Genomic DNA, 11,020 nt, shown 5'->3' with positions numbered 1-11,020 from the left:
TGACTTTGCATGGGTCTCAGCACTGCAAAACCATAGTGCCTTTGGAGTGACTAATCGGGCGCAACTCAACATTGAAATGGTAGGAAGGGCTCTCATCTGTGCTTATGTTTAAGGTTGCAGCTGCTGTGTTCTTGATCTCTGACAAGTTGCTTTTTGGCAATTTTGAATGACTGGATTAAAAAATAAAGCTTTGTGCAGGAGAAGGGCTTGAGAACAGGGTTCATATTGTCAGCTCTGAACAGTTAGAAGGCTTGCTTGGTTTCTTTGTCTTGACTTACTGCTGTCTGTCTGTCCCCATGTAGATTACAGTAAACCCTTGATTTAATAGACTACTGGGGGGGAGTGTCCGTTAATGCTGAAAATTTGTTACATGGAATGCATTTATGACATTGCATACATACATGTGCAAAACATACAGCATATAACTGGTTTTTGAAGAATCAGACAACGCCTGTTATTCCCAAAGTGTTAAACCGAAGTTCGTTAAATCAGACGTTTATTGCTGTACGCTTCCTATCAAATCCATATCTAACATGGGATTCTGGGCCAAGTTAATATGGGTCCAGTGCTTTGTCAGGTGAGCACCATTTTTTTAATGTTAACTGGGAACCTGTGACATAGAATGCCAAGCCTGAATGCCAGGGCATTTCAGGTGCCCTTGCATATCATCTTCAGCCTGCCCTTGTGTGCTGCTACTGCTATTGCTCCATTCTGCCCCTCTTGTGTGTTTCTTATAAGCTCAGCTTCTTGCAACATACTGATTCAATATTTTCTCATTTCATAATTGGGTTTGGGTTTTGAGTTATAACGTACTGGGAGCTGATGTATTTATATCCCCAATGGCTACTTGGAGGCTGATATTGGAGGCAACTGGATGTGATGCTTTTTTTCAGTAGCGAGTCTTTTCCATTCAGTTGTTTACCTACAAAATGATTCCTTTTGTTTTCATATGAGGCTGGTTCCCTTTGCAGCTTTGAATTGTGGTTGGAGGTGGTCTTGCAGTGTTTTGTGTGTCTGGAATTTTATTGTGTTGGAGAGAAGCAAAAATCTTTCTGCTTTTTGTTCAGGTTTAAGGAGGATGTTGTGCAGAATGAGAGGGAGGGAGGTGTCTGTGAACATGTGCAAGGATCTAGGAGGGTTTCCTGGCCAGTGGAAGACTGGGGGAGGGGAGCGAATGGAGGTGTAAGCTGCTTTGCTGAAAGGAAATAGGCAAAGATAATAGGAAGTGATCTTTGCTCTGCTAGGAAGGGAAGTGGGGTTCTGAGGGTGTCTGTGAGCAAGACTGTTTGCCTTTCCCGTTTCTGTGTATGATCTCATCTGAAATCTGGTGTGGGATTTGGATTTTGCAGAGCTGTCTAGAGAGTGACAGTTTCAGAAAAAAGCTGTGTTCCTGGAACTGTCCTTGAATGTTTGGCCACCTCTCTGGTTGTCAAAATGTCAGCAAGAAGCTTCACCCTCCCCTGAAGGTGGGGAAGCCAGGATTTTTGGATTACTGTTTTCTGGCTTAGGTGGTACTGATACCTAGGAGAGATACTTCACTGCCAGCAACAATTTTGGGAGGGAAAAATACTGTGTACAAACCAAGTGCTATGCAAAGCAAAAAAAAAAAAAAAAAGTGAGGGTGGGGGAAGAAAAAGAGGCAGTGCTCTACCATGGAAAGAGGCTGAGATTTTAGTTGCTCCGTCTCATTCTCCATGCAGACATGGTGTTTGTAAGTCCTTTCATCATCCTCTCTTGTAGAATTCCTTCAAATTTCTCTCCCTCTTATGATACTAGAATTCATGTGTGTGTATTATCCAGTACAATTGATGAACCCCAGATTAAGAACAGATGAAACAGTCCTCCAAACAATGCAGTGTAACTTTACAGACATTTCTGCCCCCAGATGTAGTGTTGATTGCAAGCTTTACAAGAGGAAGATGATTACTGGGTTGGGGCACCTTCCTTAGGAGGTAAGGCTATGGCGTTTGGGCCTCTTCAGCTTAGAAAAGAGACGCCTGAGGGGGGACATGATTGAGACATACAAAATGATTTATGGGAAGGATAAAGTGGATAGTGAGATGCTCTTTACACTCTCACATAACACCAGAACCAGGGGACATCCACTAAAATTGAGTGTTGGGAGGGTTCGGACAGACAAAAGAAAGTATTTCTTTACTCAGTGTGCCTTGCCGCAGGATGTAGTGATGGCGTCTGGCCTGGATGCCTTTAAAAGGGGATTGGACAAGTTTCTGGAGGAAAAATCCATTATGGGTTTCAAGCCATAATGTGTATGTGCAACCTCCTGATTTTAGAAAAGGGCTATGTCAGAATGCTAGATGCAAGGGAGGGCACCAGGATGGAGGTCTCATTATCTGGTGTGCTCCCTGGGGCATTTGGTGGGCCGCTGTGAGATACAGGAAGCTGGACTAGATGGGCCTATGGCCTGATCCAGTGGGGCTGTTCTTATGTTCTTATGTTAAGAGACAGATTCTTGGAAAAGAGATCTGTCAGTAGCTATCATGGTGGCTCATGGATCCTCCGCTTTCAGAGGAAAGATACCTGGTAGAAAGTGGTAGCAGAGGAGGGCTACGGTTCTCATGCTGTGTTTGTGAGCTTCCCGTAATCATCTGATCACTGTAGAAAGAACTAGATTGACCTTTGTTTTGATCTAGCAGCCAGTGCCCGTCTGATGCTCTTAGCCCATGTTATAATTTGGTGTGACCTCAAATGGAAGCAACTGCATTTTGTGGTGCTGCATTTGGATCCTGGAGTTCATTTGAGTTTCTCCCTGAAAAAAGAGAAGCTGGGGATCCTGGGAGGAAGTGGGAATAGATAGTATGGGGAAATTGTGAGCTTTAAGGTGGGTCTTCTGAGTGAGAGCTATGCTCGCCCTGCTGGAATTATCCTAAAGATTTGATGCTGGTTTCTAAGGTTGGGGGAAAAACTGACTTGGATCCAAGGGTGCAGTTACACCAGTGTAAAGCACTTATTTTTGTGCAAACCATGAATCGATTGTTGTTGGATTCTCCTCTTCCTTTTATAGTCCCACTGCACCCCTTGTGGGCCCAGAGGGTCCTTCAGTCCTCTGAAGTGACTTTTGGGGAGGGAGATTTCAGCGGTTTAGTTGTGGGTTGAAACAATGCAGGACTATAGCAGAGCGGTGTCTGATTGAAGTTGTCCTTTCTTAGGCCTCTGGGGGCCAAGGGCTGTGCTTTCTCACCAAGTCAAAGCTATTGTGGCTGGTGTTCTGCTTGGGATGCTCGACACAAAAGAAGTCATTTTTCTTGGGAGCCCCCTGCTGAAGGGAGGAGGGCGTAAGGGTTCCAATCCACAGTCATAACTAGCACAGATGAACAGATGGGCTGGGCAGCATTCAGGGCGGGCGAAGTAATCTGGCAAGGTTTTCTCTTCTCGTTTTAATTGTCTTTGAGTAGCAAATTGCTTTAATTGCTCCTTCTCATCCAGACCCAGGAGAGTAGCTGAAGGGCATGCTTTATTCTTCAGTACAGCTGAGTCACCTCTACAAGGTGCTTGCCAGCTGAGGTGCACCTGTTGGGGAGCGTCTGTTCTGGCAGCCTGGATGCAAGACGCTGCTTGCAGGACAGGCCTCTGTTGGCAGCGGAACCACAATCGGGTGGTTCATCTTTTTCAGTTCTGCCGCAAGCTTCGAGTTCTGTGCAAGATTTGAGAATCGTAGTTTTTAAAATAAATAAAAATGAAAGCCAGTTTCTAGCCCAGCTTCTAGTTGCACTTTGCCAGTGTTCAGGAAATGGACCATCTTGTGCTCCGACTGCCTCCATTTGTGTCCTTTGCCTCATGTGAAGCAGTCTGTGCCACGATTGATGTCCTGCCTTTGGCCCATTATAGCTCTTAAGATTCTGTATGTGGGGCTTCCAGATCTCCTATCAAGGTTCTGCCTGGACTGATGTATCTTCTGCATGGTGACAGTATCATGTGTCTTACGACCACAGTTGTCCTCCCCTCATTCTGTTCAGGGTTGTGTGGAGGTCTATTTTCTTTCGCCCTCTTTCACCTGCTGCTTCAGTCAGACATAATAATGCAAATTCTGCATTTGCTGGGCAGGAGGTCTGGTCTAGAGGGTAGAGCCTCCATTTGCCTGAAGATTAACATCCACAAGGTCGCCAGTTCGAGGCCACCGGCACCGTGCGACCTTGAAGCAGCCGGCAAGCTGCAGCTGAGCTGTTCCATCTGCTCGGAGCGTGGGAGGATGGAGGCCAGAATGTTAAACCAGATCGGAGTGTAACATCTTGAATGTGGTGGTTCTTGAAAGAGAGAACCTTCTTTCAATTTGTAAAAATCCCTGCGTGGATTTAATAAGCCTGCCTGTGTAAACCGCCTTGAATAAAGTCTTGAATAAAGACCAAGAAAGGCGGTATATAAATACTGTATATTATTATATTATTATATATCTGATTCGAATCCTGCCTCTGTTACAAACTTAGCAGTTGTCGTCTTAGCAGACCTACTTCTCTCAGTCTTTCTATCTGCAATATAGACCTACTTCTCTCAGTCTTTCTATCTGCAATATGGGGATAAACATGTATGCCTACAGTACAGTCAACATTTATTTTTTTTGTAAGATTTGAATCCCGAAATGGTGGTCCAAATGCTAATGGCCATTACTTTTCTGTAACTGTACTGCTGTCAAAATCCAGAATTCCAAAGACTGAGTGCTTTTGGAGAGGGCGAGGAGTAGGGAATTGGAAGGACGAGCATGTAGCTGAGTGTAGCACTGTCTATGTGGATCATGAAAAACAGAACTGAAAAACAGAACGTACACACTGTATTCTGCCTCATTGTTGGTTGGAAATGTTCCTTTGAGTCTTTTTCCATAGTTATGTGCTCTAGAACCTTGTTTTGTTTTAAAAAAAACATATTGTGAAGTGATTTTCAATCTTTTTCATCTCACAGCACACTGACAAGGCATTAAAATTGTCAAGGCACGTCATCAGTTTTTTGGCAATTGACAAGGCATATAGCACTGACAGCAGGGGCTTGCATTTCCCGATAACCCTACTAACAAATGATGCCAATTCCTCTGGCACACCTGCAGACCATCTGTGGCTCCTCAGTGTGCCTCAATACTGTGGTTGAAAATGGCTGCCTTAAGGATATCAGTCATACAGAGCTACGAAAGGGGTAGTTCCCCTACCACTGACCTAACTTCATTCTTGTAGCTCTTCCTGCCACCTCACTGGTCCTGTCTGAAAAATTTATACATTCTGAATAAATTCAAATGGGTTTAGATGCAGAAGCATTGCAAAGTGAATCTGTCCTTACAGAAGCAACAGATTATGTCTAAGTAGCATTGAAACCTTGTGGTGATTCAGGGCATTTATGAACAGATGCCAGTTTGCTCTTCCTAGGCTCAGAAGTTAGGAGATGATGGAAGTTAGGAGATGATGCATCAACTGTGTGGCTGGGTTGCCACAGGACTAGCTTAAATGAGCTTCCTGGAAGAGGGAAATTGTCATTGCTGACCAGTGAGGTGGCGCCCTGGAAGCTGGCTGGGATTACTGCTCTGTTTGGTGTGTCAGGATGTGTCATAGAGCATCTGGAAATGAGTGTGGGTTGGGCAAACTGCCAAATGACCCAAGAGGTCTCCTGGGTTCTTTTCCTGGCATTTTGAGAGGGCGGTAGGCCAATAGATGGAGGAGAAATGCCTATGCTCCCAAACAAGGATTAGTTTTACTTTTCACACACACTTATGTACTTGCTCGTGTTCCATGAGGCAGTGGGTGGGGAGCTTAATATAGGCTAGAATTTTCTCAGAGTTATGATACTTAGTGTTTATTCATTGAATCAAAGACAGTCTTGTGTGGCATAACAGTTAGCAAAACCTCGCATTTTTAAGTGCTTAGGAATTGATCAGGCATCTAAGTGCCTGGACTGCTGATCTCTGCCAGCTCCTGCTCTTCCCTTAGGGTTAGTTATCCATGTTATCTCATAGTCCTCACTAAAGCTGTAGGAGGTGCTCCATTTTGAATGGAGCAGCTATGAATCCTTTGATAGAGGCCTTTGTGAAGTAGAACTTGGCTTCTGGTGCTGTGAAATTTCATTGTTTCCTTGCAAAAGCAGTTGGGGGAGGAAGGAGAATCTACCCATGTTTTTTTTAGAATCTGTGCAGAGCTTACCCTTTCAATTGACTAGAAGCTTAACAACTGGATGCTTTTTCCAGCTGTGATGCTTAACTTTTTTGAGTTCATGGGGGAGGCCACCCTGAGGTGGAGAGGCTTGTTTAGACCTTCAGCAAAAGGAAGTGGCTCACTCAGCAAATTATATTTCAGGTTTTTTTAAAGTTTCTAGTCCTTATGTCTGCAGAGAGGACCCTTCGCAGCTGCGCGTGTATGATTGTTTTAACACAATTCAGCTTGAGAAGTGAATTAACTGAGGTGTAGAATGTGAATCTTCTTTTCTTGTAGTCCTTGGTTTGAAGCAGATGGCTTTGTTTGAAGAATCTGTGGAGGCAGCAGTCTTCCCCGGTCAGTTGATGCTCTTCCTAGTTCAGCAGCACTTCCTTGACACCAAATAGGAAACAACTGCAGCAGACTTCTAATTTTCAGGGCTCTGTTTTTAAAGCAAAGGGTCAAGGAAAGGGGCGGGGTGGGAGGCTAATCACAGATTCCATCATGCAAGTGTTGTGAGATTCTTACACTTGCAGAAGCTGGAGCTCAGCCTTGTTCTCCCTCCATCTCACAGCAGCTCTTGTGCCTTGATCTGAGAACTTAAGGCCTGGATCATCCAATCTACATGTATGTGGTGGGCATTGTGGAAACATAGTTCTGGATTTATATCCCTTTGCTGTGTGATTTGTTTACATCAAGCAGAAAAGACCTTGCTTAAGCACATAAGAAGAGTCTTGCTGGATCAGGCCAAAGGCCCATTTAGTTCAGCTTTCTTACAGTGGCTCACCAGATGCTTCAGGGAGCACACAAGACAACAATTCCTGCATCCTGTTGCCACTTCCTTGCATCTGGCATTCTTAGGTAACCTACTTCCAAAACTAGGAGGTTGCATATACCAATCACAGCATGTAACCTATGATGCTTGTCTTTTAGAAATCTGACCTATTCCCTTTTAAAGGCATTTAGGCTAGACACCATAATCCCATCCTGTAGCAAGGAGTTCCACAGATTGATTACTTACTGAGTAAAGAAATATTTTCTTTTGTCTGCTCTAACACACCCATTAGTAGATGTTCCCTGGTTATGGTGTTGTGTGAGAGGGAAAAGAATTTGCCTCTATCCACTCTATCTCCTGCATGATGTCTCAGTCATGTCCCTCCAGGCACCTCTTGTATGCTGAAGACTTTTCTAGCTGTTCTTACAAAACACCTGAAGTTGCCATATATACTGAGTAAGGCTATTATTAGTTCACCTAGCCCAGGGCTGTCTAGTCTGACAGCAGCTTTCCAAAGTCTCTGGCAGAAAGAGAAGATTTTTCCCATTACCTTCTGCTTTAGCTGGAGTTGCTGCTGGGGATTGATCCTGAAGCTTTCTTTATGCAAAGCACCTGCTCTTACATGAAGACCCCTTTCTTGAAAAAGCTGTCTTTGAAGTGGTGAAATGACTGATTGAGAAATGGGGGCACTTCTTAGGAAACCTCTAAAATTAGACGTTACAACCAGTGAGAGTTCATTTAAGATGATTAGGAAATGTACTTCCCTTAACCTCTGAGAAGTGGTTTATGTTAACAGTGGTTTGGTCAATGGAGGATGAGTCTGTTTCTTGCTTAATAGCATGCTAACTGGTGACGCCTGTTTGCCAATTATGTTCTCTGAGCTGATTGTTTACTGCAAATTCATGTACTATCTATAATTTTTAATACTCCACCTGAACGCCAGCCCTCATACATGTACTGGAATTGAAGGGGGTTTTAGAAACATGGAAAAGTGTTATGATCTTTCTCTGCATTGTAGGACTCACAGTAAACAAACTAAATTCATTGGCACCACCTGAAGTCTGCCTTGCCTGCCTTTTGGAAGGCAAAAACCCTCTGGTTGCATAACACAGTCTCAGGAGCAGTTATCTGGTTCTTTAATTCCGTTATGTAGCTGTACATCGATGCTCCACAGAGTTAGAGGACTGTATATTGCTTTTTTATTGGGAATTATGGTTTATACTTGTTGTTGCCTGTGGAAATCTTATATTTTGCCTTGTTCATAAGAGTTCTTCAGACTTCCAGTCTTTGATATTGGCTACCAGAAGAGCTTGATGTCATTATTGGCACTAAGAAACTGCAGGTTTGTTGGCGCACTCCTGTAGATCACAGAGATTCGCATATAATCAGGAGGGTTTTTCAAAAATATTGATGTGCCAAGCATTTTATAATGGAGTTTATATTTCCATGTATGAAAACAGTTAATGGCACAGTTAACATTAATTGCCCATCTTTGGCAATCTGAGATTTTGCTGCAATGTTTCCATACCCTTGGCCAGGAATAGTCATGCAGTTAGTGAGATTACTGAGAAATGATGCATGGTCACATGATGTACTTGTGTGCCTCTGTGGCACTACTTCTGATTTTCTGACTTCACACAGTAGATTTACAATATCATCATTGCAAGAAATAATTCGTGCACACAAAGCTCATAGACCTTCTAGGAGCAGAAAGATGTGAAGAAGATAAGCTAAACTAAAGTTGATCATTGACATGCTGAACATATAGAACAGTGTTGAAATATTGGATACGCATTGTGAGTAATTTTATTTAACATTTTTTTATCTCGCCTTTCCTTTGCCGTTGGAAAGTGTCCAAGGTTGCATATGGTTTCCCCTCCTGCATTTTAATAGCCTTAGCCCTATCCCTAAGGGGCTGTGTCATCTCTACTTTCTCCTTGGGGCTCCACCTCCAGTCAGTCTGACAGTGCCAGTTATATGCCACTGTAGATGTGGGGGTACTTGTAGTTTATTTATTTAGTCCAATATGTGATGAACCAAAAGACAGGAGGAGTTGTCCCTCCTTCCCAGTTACTTTGTATTTCTCTCTCTCTCTCTCTCTGCCCCACTTCTGAGAGTGCCCTCCAGGCCATGTAGATGGAGGCTTTCCTATAGCAAAAGATCTCTGACGAGTATTGCAGACTCCAGGCCACTTGCTGACTGATCAGGGTTCCCAGATCCCTAACCAGGATGGGCTCCCTGTGGTTTCACCTTGCTCCTCTGCCCTGGTTGGGCATTGGTTTCTGTGGGCAATGCCCTTCTGCTTCCCAGGTTCCTGCCAGGTGTCTGCATGCAGTTTGCCCTCTCCTTTCCACCATCCCTTTCTCCCTGGGCCTGGTCTTGGCTGCCCTTTCTTAGCTCTTCCATCCTTCCTGTGTGCCTGGCCTTCCCCATGTCTCTCTGTCTTCTTCTCCCTTGCCCTCTTTCAGGATCCAAGGGGTGGCTTCCTCTTCTGTATTTCTGACCAGCCTTTGTCTTCTGCCCTTTTCTCTTTCCTTGTCCTTACCTGTTCTCCTTCCTTAGTTTCCTGTGGCTATTGTGACAGGAGAGGGACACAGACCACGCTTAAGGAGGTAGCAGCGACTGGAATGGCATTGGTGGGTCTTCACCATGCTACCTTTCTCCTCCTCCTCTTCCTCATAGGACTGTTGGTGTTCTGGTGGCCACCAGGAGTGGGGAGGGATCATTCTTATGGACTTAATTATGTCTTGTAATTTTCTTTGGAAGAGAGTTTGGGGGGTTGTCATTATCTTTATGATTACCTTTGGGTCTGGGATGTTTCAGTTTTTTGGTTCCAGTTTGCATAGGACAGTCTCCTTCTTGCTGTCCTCTGCCGACTCTTTCCAGCAGGATAACCAGCCAGCATAGAAAATGGAGATCCAGTTTCTAGGCACGTAGCATATTTTGTTTTCATCTGTGGCTGAATATCTCCAGTACTTACCCTTCTCTTTCACAAAGTGCTTACCAGTAGTTTTCATTGTGCTCTCCATGGGTGGTGGGAGATTTTAGTGCTGGTGGAGAACATCAAATAAAATGAAGCCCGATTTTGGCTGAGACCCCTTTCTTGAGCTGAAAAATACCTCCCCCTGCCCCATTCAGGCTGTTGGTCAGCACTACAAGGGCTAGAAGAGGAATGACAGCAGAATCCAGTTGTCAGGTATAGGCCTGGAGCCAACTGTATGTGGGCCTTGGCCCGTGGACAATAGCATCAACGCATATTGTGTTCTTTGTGCATTTGCTGCATTCCTGTATGCCAGCTGGCTATCAGACATACTCAAGTCTGTAGCTTGCCTGCTGGAGTGGGAATGTGTCCTCGTATGCTCTGAATAGGGAGATCTCCCTGGGAACTGTATGTAAGCAACTCTTCAGAGTATCTGCAATAAACATGCATGCCTGGGAGCTTTTGTGTGACTGCAGCCTTGCAGCTTGACTGACGCAAGTTGCGTTCATGTTGTGTAAGCTAGCAGGTCATGCAGCGATTGAGGGCGGGGATGGGTGAGCTGTGGGGCCTTAATGCAAACCAAGCAGCTTTTCTCCTTGTTCTAGAGATAGCGCAGGCGCGTGGTTCCTCTTGTGTTGCCAGCAGGGCTTGTGTTCTATCTTTGTATCATGCCTTGCTACCGTAGGCACTTTCGAAAGAGGATCTTTTATATTGTGCTTGCAGCAGCAAAGCCTTGCGCATGATTGGCTGAGCTGATGCGTTGGCACAGAATGACCACGGGGACCAGAATGACGTTTCAGCTGCTCACCGAACAAAGCTGTTGGGATGCTTTCTATGCAGTTTTTATAAGATGGGAAAGCTGAGAGCAAGAGTTTGTCATGATCCTTCAGGACTGATGTAGATTTCTGGGACTAGCTGAGGACTGGAAAGAAATCTCTAAAGGGCAGGGAGCCCTGGCGACAAAGTGCAGAGCAGTAATAAGAACCCAGAAGTAGGGCTGTGTGTGTCTGAATTCACTTGTTGATTTGAACCAATCCATTTTTTGAGTGCCAGCTTCTGATAAATATTGTGAAGCAGTGCTGAGCTCCCTGCATCCCCCAGCCCTTGCTCCTTCTCTGTTCAATTATGAAAATCCAA

General features: G+C 44.6%; 1 protein-coding gene across 2 annotated transcripts in view; it reads left to right on the top strand.

The window, feature by feature from the left end:
- Positions 1–11,020, top strand: part of MAP1S (microtubule associated protein 1S) — a 33,008-nt gene that overhangs the window by 2,161 nt on the left and 19,827 nt on the right. Inside the window, exon 1 of one of the 2 annotated variants that reach the window (XM_066635651.1) lies at positions 10,249–10,295. The exons of the other annotated variant lie outside the window; for it this stretch is intronic. The gene's annotated coding sequence lies outside the window, so the exon portion shown is untranslated. Of the gene's footprint in view, positions 1–10,248; positions 10,296–11,020 lie in introns of those variants that run through there. 2 annotated transcript variants of the gene reach the window in all.

Source organism: Tiliqua scincoides, chromosome 8, assembly GCF_035046505.1.
Source record: "Tiliqua scincoides isolate rTilSci1 chromosome 8, rTilSci1.hap2, whole genome shotgun sequence".
NCBI classification, from domain to species: domain Eukaryota; kingdom Metazoa; phylum Chordata; class Lepidosauria; order Squamata; family Scincidae; genus Tiliqua; species Tiliqua scincoides.
This window is presented reverse-complemented; position numbering and strand designations above follow the sequence as displayed.